At 28.7% G+C, this 12477-nt stretch overlaps 1 protein-coding gene across 2 annotated transcripts in view; it reads right to left on the reverse strand.

Moving 5' to 3' along the window:
• LOC130447982 (ras-related protein Rap-2b) overlaps positions 1-10192 on the reverse strand; it is a 45551-nt gene extending 35359 nt beyond the window's left edge. The window contains exon 1 of one of the 2 annotated variants that reach the window (XM_056785078.1): positions 10017-10192. The gene's annotated coding sequence lies outside the window, so the exon portion shown is untranslated. The remainder of the gene's footprint in view (positions 1-10016) is intronic. The other variant, XM_056785079.1, reaches the window with a different exon arrangement.
• Positions 10193-12477: the final 2285 nt, after the last annotated feature.

Raw genomic sequence — 12477 nt, forward strand, 5'->3', positions numbered from 1 at the left:
CTAAAGACAAATGATAGTTTGTTTATGGAATAGACAGTTTCTAAAGACAATTGACAACTTCTAAAGACAAATGATAGTTTGTTTATGGAATAGACAGTTTCTAAAGACAATTGACAACTTCTGAAGACAAATGATAGTTTGTTTATGGAATAGACAGTTTCTAAAGACAATTGACAACTTCTAAAGACAAATGATAGTTTGTTTATGGAATAGACAGTTTCTAAAGACAATTGACAACTTCTTAAGACAAATGATAGTTTGTTTATGGAATAGACAGTTTCTAAAGACAATTGACAACTTCTAAAGACAAATGATAGTTTGTTTATGGAATAGACAGTTTCTAAAGACAATTGACAACTTCTAAAGACAAATGATAGTTTCATTATGGAATAGACAGTTTCTAAAGACAAATGATAGTTTGTTCATGGAATAGACAGTTTCTAAAGACAAATGACAACTTCTAAAGACAAATGATAGTTTGTTTATGGAATAGACAGTTTCTAAAGACAAATGACAACTTCTAAAGACAAATGATAGTTTGTTTATGGAATAGACAGTTTCTAAAGACAATTGACAACTTTAAAGACAAATGATAGTTTGTTTATGGAATAGACAGTTTCTAAAGACAAATGACAACTTTTAAAGACAAATGATAGTTTGTTTATGGAATAGACAGTTTCTAAAGACAAATGATAGTTTGTTTATGGAATAGACAGTTTCTAAAGACAAATGACAACTTCTAAAGACAAATGATAGTTTGTTTATGGAATAGACAGTTTCTAAAGACAAATGACAACTTCTAAAGACAAATGATAGTTTGTTTATGGAATAGACAGTTTCTAAAGACAAATGACAACTTCTAAAGACAAATGATAGTTTGTTTATGGAATAGACAGTTTCTAAAGACAATTGACAACTTCTAAAGACAAATGATAGTTTGTTTATGGAATAGACAGTTTCTAAAGACAAATGACAACTTCTAAAGACAAATGATAGTTTGTTTATGGAATAGACAGTTTCTAAAGACAAATGATAGTTTGTTTATGGAATAGACAGTTTCTAAAGACAATTGACAACTTCTAAAGACAAATGATAGTTTGTTTATGGAATAGACAGTTTCTAAAGACAATTGACAACTTCTAAAGAAAATGATAGTTTGTTTATGGAATAGACAGTTCCTAAAGACAATTGACAACTTCTTAAGACAAATGATAGTTTGTTTATGGAATAGACAGTTTCTAAAGACAATTGACAACTTCTAAAGACAAATGATAGTTTGTTTATGGAATAGACAGTTTCTAAAGACAAATGACAACTTCTAAAGACAAATGATAGTTTGTTTATGGAATAGACAGTTTCTAAAGACAATTGACAACTTCTAAAGACAAATGATAGTTTGTTTATGGAATAGACAGTTTCTAAAGACAAATGACAACTTCTAAAGACAAATGATAGTTTGTTTATGGAATAGACAGTTTCTAAAGACAATTGACAACTTCTAAAGACAAATGATAGTTTGTTTATGGAATAGACAGTTTCTAAAGACAAATGACAACTTCTAAAGACAAATGATAGTTTGTTTATGGAATAGACAGTTTCTAAAGACAAATGACAACTTCTAAAGACAAATGATAGTTTGTTTATGGAATAGACAGTTTCCAAAGACAATTGACAACTTCTAAAGACAAATGATAGTTTGTTTATGGAATAGACAGTTTCTAAAGACAAATGACAACTTCTAAAGACAAATGATAGTTTGTTTATGGAATAGACAGTTTCTAAAGACAAATGACAACTTCTAAAGACAAATGATAGTTTGTTTATGGAATAGACAGTTTCTAAAGACAAATGACAACTTCTAAAGACAAATGATAGTTTGTTTATGGAATAGACAGTTTCTAAAGACAATTGACAACTTCTAAAGACAAATGATAGTTTGTTTATGGAATAGACAGTTTCTAAAGACAATTGACAACTTCTAAAGACAAATGATAGTTTGTTTATGGAATAGACAGTTTCTAAAGAGAATTGACAACTTCTAAAGACAAATGATAGTTTGTTTATGGAATAAACAGTTTCTAAAGACAAATGACAACTTCTAAAGACAAATGATAGTTTGTTTATGGAATAGACAGTTTCTAAAGACAAATGACAACTTCTAAAGACAAATGATAGTTTGTTTATGGAATAGACATTTTCTAAAGACAATTGACAACTTCCAAAGACAAATGATAGTTTGTTTATGGAATAGACAGTTTCTAAAGACAATTGACAACTTCCAAAGACAAATGATAGTTTGTTTATGGAATAGACAGTTTCTAAAGACAATTGACAACTTCTAAAGACAAATGATAGATTTTCATGGAAAATGACAGTTTCTAAAGACAAATGATGATTTGTTCTTGACAGCCTCTTAGACAAATGATTATATTTTTGAATACACGTGTATTTTTCGAAAATTTTTTGTTGGAAATTGTGACTAATAATAATCTATTGTTGTTTGTATATAGATAAGATCGACGGTGCATCTGTTATCTATTGTTTGGGGATATCAATTTGACCTTGATTTTTTTCGGTATCGATCTAATAAAAAATTATTAGTAATACGCGTAAATATTCTTATCAAATTCTCGATAAAAACATTCATTTCGAATGTCTGCCGTTGGACAAAAACAAAAACTAATAATAATATTTCGACAATAAAAGCAAGAAAGTAAAATGCGTTAAAACCTATCATAACCTCAAAATAGTATAAAGAATGCGTTTCTTATTCCATGACTATCTATGAAGATAAGAAAAGCTATTAAAATGTTAAAAGAAGTGATGCCACATCCCCCATACAGTCCTGATCTAGTTACCATTTATTTCGAAGTTTGCAGATGAAGTACAAACCTTGTATATTTGATCTCCTCTCCGTAACCTCTTAAAATTCATATCATAACTCCGAATAATAATATATTCATTTTTACCCTTTGTTTCCAGATATGAAAAAGTATTTTCTCTTTCAAATTCGATAAGAAAGAGAAAGAGAAAAATCGTTGTGATGAAATTCAAATTCATTGGAGCGTCAAATTAGAGGCAAGAATATTTTTAGGAATGGCGTTGTTGTTTCTGGAATTGAAGGAGTAAAGATGAATATGAATGAAGCGGATGGATTGAATTTTTTATTAGTTTTAGATGAAACGTTATAAATTTTCAATCAAACCGCGCACATAAACGAATTCTTCATATTTCATTGATGACATTAAAACCAAAACAACATTTTTCACGAAAATTTGTCAAGGGACAGATCAAGTAGTTTAGAAATTGCACTATCAATGGTAGAAAGAAGAAAGATCTTGCGCTGATGGGGACAGTCTCCAAAGATATATGGCGGCTTAATTTTGAAAAATATTACCTCCAAAGACAAATGACGATTTGTTTTTGAAAAAGATAGTCTCTAAAGTTATATGGCGACTTGATTTTGAAAAATATTACCTCCAAAGACAAATGACGATTTGTTTTTGAAAAAGATAGTCTCTAAAGTTATATGGCGACTTGATTTTGAAAAATATTACCTCCAAAGACAAATGACGATTTGTTTTTGAAAAAGATAGTCTCCAAAGATATATGGCGGCTTAATTTTGAAAAATATTACCTCCAAAGACAAATGACGATTTGTTTTTGGAAAAGATAGTCTCCAAAGATATATGGCGGCTTAATTTGAAAAATATTACCTCCAAAGACAAATGACGATTTGTTTTTGAAAAAGATAGTCTCCAAAGATATATGGCGGCTTAATTTTGAAAAATATTACCTCCAAAGACAAATGACGATTTGTTTTTGAAAAAGATAGTCTCCAAAGATATATGGCGGCTTAATTTGAAAAATATTACCTCCAAAGACAAATGACGATTTGTTTTTGAAAAAGATAGTCTCTAAAGATATATGGCGGCTTAATTTTGAAAAATATTACCTCCAAAGACAAATGACGATTTGTTTTTGAAAAAGATAGTCTCCAAAGATATATGGCGGCTTAATTTTGAAAAATATTACCTCCAAAGACAAATGACGATTTGTTTTTGAAAAAGATAGTCTCCAAAGATATATGGCGGCTTAATTTTGAAAAATATTACCTCCAAAGACAAATGACGATTTGTTTTTGAAAAAGATAATCTCCAAAGATATATGGCGGCTTAATTTTGAAAAATATTACCTCCAAAGACAAATGACGATTTGTTTTTGAAAAAGATAGTCTCCAAAGATATATGGCGGCTTAATTTTGAAAAATATTACCTCCAAAGACAAATGACGATTTGTTTTTGAAAAATATTACCTCCAAAGACAAATGACGATTTGTTTTTGAAAAAGATAGTCTCCAAAGATATATGGCGGCTTAATTTTGAAAAATATTACCTCCAAAGACAAATGACGATTTGTTTTTGAAAAAGATAGTCTCTAAAGATATATGGCGGCTTAATTTTGAAAAATATTACCTCCAAAGACAAATGACGATTTGTTTTTGAAAAAGATAGTCTCCAATGATATATGGCGGCTTAATTTTGAAAAATATTACCTCCAAAGACAAATGACGATTTGTTTTTGAAAAAGATAGTCTCTAAAGATATATGGCGGCTTAATTTTGAAAAATATTACCTCCAAAGACAAATGACGATTTGTTTTTGAAAAAGATAGTCTCCAAAGATATATGGCGGCTTAATTTTGAAAAATATTACCTCCAAAGACAAATGACGATTTGTTTTTGAAAAAGATAGTCTCCAAAGATATATGGCGGCTTAATTTTGAAAAATATTACCTCCAAAGACAAATGACGATTTGTTTTTGAAAAAGATAGTCTCCAAAGATATATGGCGGTTTAATTTTGAAAAATATTACCTCCAAAGACAAATGACGATTTGTTTTTGAAAAAGATAGTCTCCAAAGATATATGGCGGCTTAATTTTGAAAAATATTACCTCCAAAGACAAATGACGATTTGTTTTTGAAAAAGTCAGTCTCCAAAGATATATGGTGGCTTAATTTTGAAAAATATTACCTCCAAAGACAAATCACGATTTGTTTTTGAAAAAGACAGCCTCCAAAGATATATGGTGGCTTAATTTTGAAAAATAATATCTCCAAAAACAAATGACGATTTGTTTTTGAGAAAGACAGTCTCCAAAGATATATGGCGGCTTAATTTTGAAAAATATTACCTCCAAAGACAAATGACGATTTGTTTTTGAAAAAGTCAGTCTCCAAAGATATATGGTGGCTTAATTTTGAAAAATATTACCTCCAAAGACAAATCACGATTTGTTTTTGAAAAAGACAGCCTCCAAAGATATATGGTGGCTTAATTTTGAAAAATAATATCTCCAAAAACAAATGACGATTTGTTTTTGAGAAAGACAGTCTCCAAAGATATATGGCGGCTTAATTTTGAAAAATATTACCTCCAAAGACAAATGACGATTTGTTTTTGAAAAAGACAGCCTCCAAAGATATATGGTGGTTTAATTTTGAAAAATATTATCTCCAAAGACAAATGACGATTTGTTTTTGAGAAAGACAGTCTCCAAAGATATATGGTGGCTTAATTTTGAAAAATATTACCTCCAAAGACAAATGACGATTTGTTTTTGAGAAAGACAGTCTCCAAAGATATATGGTGGCTTAATTTTGAAAAATATTACTTCCAAAGACAAATGACGATTTGTTTTTGAAAAAGACAGTCTCTAAAGACATATGGCAGCTTGTTTTTGAAAAATTGAATTTCACATTTCTTTAGTTAAATAACTAAAAAAAAATATCTGTTCAAAGTATTTCAAATATAAAATACAGGATGTGTTCAATATAACAGATCACCGTTAACGATTCCCTATACAATTTTTAAATAAAAAGTTCTAATATACATATTTAAGATGAGATATTTTCGTTAATAAATTTATGAGGGCGTTCAGATTATACTTTTGATCCAAGTAACGCGGTTGATTGTATGTATAACTTTTCAAATAACTTATTGTGTAAAAAAAACTTCATTGATTAATTTATTTCGATGTTATTTCGACTCAATGTCATCGTTATTGATCCTAAATTAGACGCGCTATTAACTTTGATGGAAAATATAGAGGAAGTCGTTAAAAAAACAGAGAAACCACTCATCAAATTTATTTGTTTCCCGTAGTTCTTTATACAATAATTAGAACTTTTTCGAGACAATCAATGTACCTAGTAATTAGTCCAGTCGACATCTGCTAGCATGTCATGCATCAATACGAGGGTTGCTACTTAAGTTTTGAGATTTGAACGTTGCCTTGCAATTTATTTTTGATGTTTTTACTGGTCAAAAACGTTTTTGTTTCAAATGATGTTTGAGATCTCGCATTGTCGTGATAGAGAAAGATTTGACGAAACAGACGAAACAATAGCAGATTTTCTATGACGATTTTATCCGAAACCCGGTGGTTAAATTGATGTTGATTTAATCCACGTCAAAAGTCTTAGAAAGTCATCACACGCGATGGATATTTACAAATATTTAAGCAACTCAAATAGAGCTCTCAGCACTATTAAAAATGTCAAACTTTAAGATGTCAACGTCAGATTTGATACAATAAATATCCAACCCTCGTAGAGTTATTAATATACGAGCGCTTTAAGAGATTTTTCTCTCCCAGCCACTATTATTAGTGTGATTTATGATTAAATTCATAAAGTGCATTTTTTTTCCAATACATTAGTTGGTTAGGTTAGGTCAGCTGATACACATTGTCATTTGTCTTTAAAAACTGTCTCTTTTATGAACAAACTTTCATTCATACTTATAAGTTGTCATTTGTCTTTAAAAATTGTCTTTTCCGTAAACAAACTGTCATTGGTCCTTATAAGTTGTCATTTGTCATTAAAAATTGTCTTTTCCATAAATAAACTGTCATTGGTCCTTATAAGTTATCATTTGTCTTTAAAAACTGTCTTTTTTATGAACAAACTTTCATTCATACTTATAAGTTGTCATTTGTCTTTAAAAATTGTCTTTTCCATAAACAAACTGTCTTTGGTCCTTATAAGTTGTCATTTGTCTTTAAAAATTGTCTTTTCCATAAACAAACTGTCATTGGTCCTTATAAGTTGTCATTTGTCTTTAAAAATTGTCTTTTCCGTAAACAAACTGTCATTGGTCCTTATAAGTTGTCATTTTTCATTAAAAATTGTCTTTTCCATAAATAAACTGTCATTGGTCCTTATAAGTTATCATTTGTCTTTAAAAACTGTCTTTTTTATGAACAAACTTTCATTCATACTTATAAGTTGTCATTTGTCTTTAAAAATTGTCTTTTCCATAAACAAACTGTCTTTGGTCCTTATAAGTTGTCATTTGTCTTTAAAAATTGTCTTTTCCATAAATAAACTGTCATTGGTCCTTATAAGTTATCATTTGTCTTTAAAAACTGTCTTTTTTATGAACAAACTTTCATTCATACTTATAAGTTGTCATTTGTCTTTAAAAATTGTCTTTTCCATAAACAAACTGTCTTTGGTCCTTATAAGTTGTCATTTGTCTTTAAAAATTGTCTTTTCCATAAACAAACTGTCATTGGTCCTTATAAGTTGTCATTTGTCTTTAAAAATTGTCTTTTCCGTAAACAAACTGTCATTGGTCCTTATAAGTTGTCATTTGTCATTAAAAATTGTCTTTTCCATAAATAAACTGTCATTGGTCCTTATAAGTTATCATTTGTCTTTAAAAACTGTCTTTTTTATGAACAAACTTTCATTCATACTTATAAGTTGTCATTTGTCTTTAAAAATTGTCTTTTCCATAAACAAACTGTCTTTGGTCCTTATAAGTTGTCATTTGTCTTTAAAAATTGTCTTTTCTATAAACAAACTGTCATTGGTCCTTATAAGTTATCATTTGTCTTTAAAAACTGTCTTTTTTATGAACAAACTTTCATCATACTTATAAGTTGTCATTTGTCTTTAAAAATTGTCTTTTCCATAAACAAACTGTCTTTGGTCCTTATAAGTTGTCATTTGTCTTTAAAAATTGTCTTTTCCATAAATAAACTGTCATTGGTCCTTATAAGTTATCATTTGTCTTTAAAAACTGTCTTTTTTATGAACAAACTTTCATTCATACTTATAAGTTGTCATTTGTCTTTAAAAATTGTCTTTTCCATAAACAAACTGTCTTTGGTCCTTATAAGTTGTCATTTGTCTTTAAAAATTGTCTTTTCCATAAACAAACTGTCATTGGTCCTTATAAGTTGTCATTTGTCTTTAAAAACTGTCTTTTCCATAAATAAACTGTCATTGGTCCTTATAAGTTATCATTTGTCTTTAAAAACTGTCTTTTTTATGAACAAACTTTCATTCATACTTATAAGTTGTCATTTGTCTTTAAAAATTGTCTTTTCCATAAACAAACTGTCTTTGGTCCTTATAAGTTGTCATTTGTCTTTAAAAATTGTCTTTTCTATAAACAAACTGTCATTGGTCCTTATAAGTTATCATTTGTCTTTAAAAACTGTCTTTTTTATGAACAAACTTTCATCATACTTATAAGTTGTCATTTGTCTTTAAAAATTGTCTTTTCCATAAACAAACTGTCTTTGGTCCTTATAAGTTGTCATTTGTCTTTAAAAATTGTCTTTTCTATAAACAAACTGTCATTGGTCCTTATAAGTTACCATTTGTCTTTAAAAATTGTCTTTTTCATATAAAAACTGTCATTTGTCATTGGAAACTGTCAAATCGCGATCTTTAGAGAATAATATTATTTATTTTCAGGGATTGCGGTTTTCAATCTAAAATAATTATTCATATAATCATATTTGAAATATAATCGACGTTATTATGAAAAGAAAATCAAAAGGTTAAAATTGTAGCATTGTAAAAAATCTAGTTTCGCGATTTAATAACACATAAATAATTCAAACATACAAGGTATTTTTGCATAAGGTGCATTGTTGCAAACATTCAAATACAAAAACACAAAAAAAATATTTTTCTGTTAAAATTTGATTTTTTTCATTCAACATGTTGCTTTCGCGGGCGATAGCGATCATAAGCATTAATTTCGACGATAGCCTCTCTATCTGGGCATAATTCCTGTCCAGCGAGCATCTTCTGAGGTCTGAGAACAGGAAAAAGTCGCTGGTAATCGGATACGGAGAATACGTTGTATTAGGAAATAATTCAAATAATAATTTTCGTCGTTTTCATTGTTTTATGACACGATACGATGTTTTAACGAAACATAATTTTCGTATTCCTCAAATAAGGCAGCTATTCACGATTTCATCATTTAAACGTTTCCTTAATATTCATGTCAAATGTCAAACTTCATGACATCAATATTGACATATCTCCAAAATTAAGTATGAATATAATAAAAAGCGAGGTTGCGTTGTTTATTCGCCCTCATAATTTTTGATTAGGAGGGTAGAATAAGCCTAAATTCAAATTTCCATACGTGTTATCTGTATAAATTTGAAAAATTTTCACTTTTGTTGACTGGACTATATAGTCTCCGATATAAGAATTATAAATTAATAATTCGAGAAATTTTCACTTTTGTTGACTGGACTATATAGTCTCCGATATAAGAATAAAAATTAACAATTCGAGAAAATATATATCAGTTAAACCCGTATGAAGCATGGAAATGTAACGTTTAACATTGTATGAATTTTAAAAGGGGTGAGTACAGCTAAAAATGAAAATATCTTGATGTAATTTCGACAGAAATTTACGACTAAAATGACATTTGCTTGAAATTGTGTGTTTACAACAAAATCGATGCAGGAAAATAATGATACAGTTCGTTATATTTCTAGATCTAACCCCTTTAGACTTTCTTCAGTGATAATTTTTATTTACAGGACAATCTGTATTAAATATTCGTTGATAGAATTCATAGAATTTTTTTTTGGAATATTTATATGAATATCTAAGAATAACGCGTTTATTTTGTAAGTTAAAACGATGGAATTTTCCATTTTCTTTTCAATTGTTATACATTACGAACTTACCAAAATGTTTGTAAACCGAAATTGAAGCTCGTCGCACTCTATCCGCACAATACAGACAGCGTAGAACGTAGCAGAGTCATTAACCGTTTAAAGGGATGAAAAATCGTGAGACGTCTTCTTTCCAAAGATGCGTAGAATCTCGGGAGTCAACAGGTAAACAGCGGGTTGGAAACTGCTCCGGGAACGTCGAAACAGTTCTCCGGGCCCCGGTAGCAGCGTCGGCGCCGTAACGAATTATCAACATGTGCCATTCCAAGATACATTCGACGACGCTAGGGACGCGAAGAGACAATTCGATCATTTTGTATGGTAGACATCATGGATGCCGAAAGATTTTTTTACATTAGTAACCATTGTAGTTAATTAGATTTGGCAACATTGTTTTTATTTGATATTAGTCATTATTAGTAGTAATATCGTTTACATTGTTGTCAAATTTTTGAATTTCAAAAAAAAATTCAGTCAAATCTTTCTCAATTTACCTATATACGGGGTGGATAAGTAAAAACTGCCGTCAACAATATATTAGGAACGTTTTATATCATAAGAAAGAAAATTATATCAAAAATGACTCCTAGAAACACGCGGAAAGTTTTTTGCATCACTCGAAGGGATTTTCCAAAATATATTATAAAAAAATCAAATTTTTCTAAAATTTTCCCAATTAATTAACACTTAGTTATTATTAATAGTAAAATCATTTACATTGTTGTCAAATTTTCGAATTTCAAGAAAAAATTCAGTCAAATCTTTCTCAATTTACCTATATACGGGGTGGATAAGTAAAAACTGCCGTCAAAAATATTATAGGAACGTTTTATATCATAAGAAAGAAAATTATATCAAAAATGACTCCTAGAAACACGCGGAAAGTTTTTTGCATCACTCGAAGGGATTTTCCAAAATATATTATAAAAAAATCAAATTTTTCTAAAATTTTCCCAATTAATTAACACTTAGTTATTATTAGTAGTAAAATCATTTACATTGTTGTCAAATTTTCGAATTTCAAGAAAAAATTCAGTCAAATCTTTCTCAATTTACCTATATACGGGGTGGATAAGTAAAAACTGCCGTCAAAAATATTATAGGAACGTTTTATATCATAAGAAAGAAAATTATATCAAAAATGACTCCTAGAAACACGCGGAAAGTTTTTTGCATCACTCGAAGGGATTTTCCAAAATATATTATAAAAAAATCAAATTTTTCTAAAATTTTCCCAATTAATTAACACTTAGTTATTATTAGTAGTAAAATCATTTACATTGTTGTCAAATTTTCGAATTTCAAGAAAAAATTCAGTCAAATCTTTCTCAATTTACCTATATACGGGGTGGATAAGTAAAAACTGCCGTCAAAAATATTATAGGAACGTTTTATATCATAAGAAAGAAAATTATATCAAAAATGACTCCTAGAAACACGCGGAAAGTTTTTTGCATCACTCGAAGGGATTTTCCAAAATATATTATAAAAAAATCAAATTTTTCTAAAATTTTCCCAATTAATTAACACTTAGTTATTATTAATAGTAAAATCATTTACATTGTTGTCAAATTTTTGAATTTCAAGAAAAAATTCAGTCAAATCTTTCTCAATTTATCTTTATACGGGGTGGATAAGTAAAAACTGCCGTCAACAATATATTAGGAACGTTTTATATCATAAGAAAGAAAATTATATCAAAAATGACTCCTAGAAACACGCGGAAAGTTTTTTGCATCACTCGAAGGGATTTTCCAAAATATATTATAAAAAAATCAAATTTTTCTAAAATTTTCCCAATTAATTAACACTTCGTTATTATTAATAGTAAAATCATTTACATTGTTGTCAAATTTTCGAATTTCAAGAAAAAATTCAGTCAAATCTTTCTCAATTTATCTTTATACGGGGTGGATAAGTAAAAACTGCCGTCAACAATATATTAGGAACGTTTTATATCATAAGAAAGAAAATTATATCAAAAATGACTTCTAGAAACACGCGGGAAGTTTTGCAACACTAGAAGGGGTTTTTGAAAATATACAATAAAAAAATCAAATTTGTCTAATTAAGCAACACTTTATATACCATAATCGATTATATCAACAAAATATTTAACGACAAAATATCAAAATAAGTCCAAAAAAAATAATAGCTGATTACATATTTCTTAAGATATCTCGAAACAAAAAAAAGATATCAATACGCAGTTTTCCCTATTTTGATAATAATTTATTTTACTTTTAAAGTACCTACTTTAACTTGTATGTTTGTATTCAAATTCACCAAGAGAAATCATAATATCTAAACTATCCGAAGCAATACCTTATAGCATTCACTATGCTAATTAAATAGCTTAAAATTGATATTTTTTGTATTAATACACAAAAAATCTTTCAAACATTATCAAATTTCATCCACGTCGCATTATATTTTAAGTGTAGCGTCTTCAGGTGTTCTTCCAAGCGATAGA

Source organism: Diorhabda sublineata, chromosome 8 (genome assembly GCF_026230105.1).
Source record: "Diorhabda sublineata isolate icDioSubl1.1 chromosome 8, icDioSubl1.1, whole genome shotgun sequence".
Classification (NCBI taxonomy): domain Eukaryota; kingdom Metazoa; phylum Arthropoda; class Insecta; order Coleoptera; family Chrysomelidae; genus Diorhabda; species Diorhabda sublineata.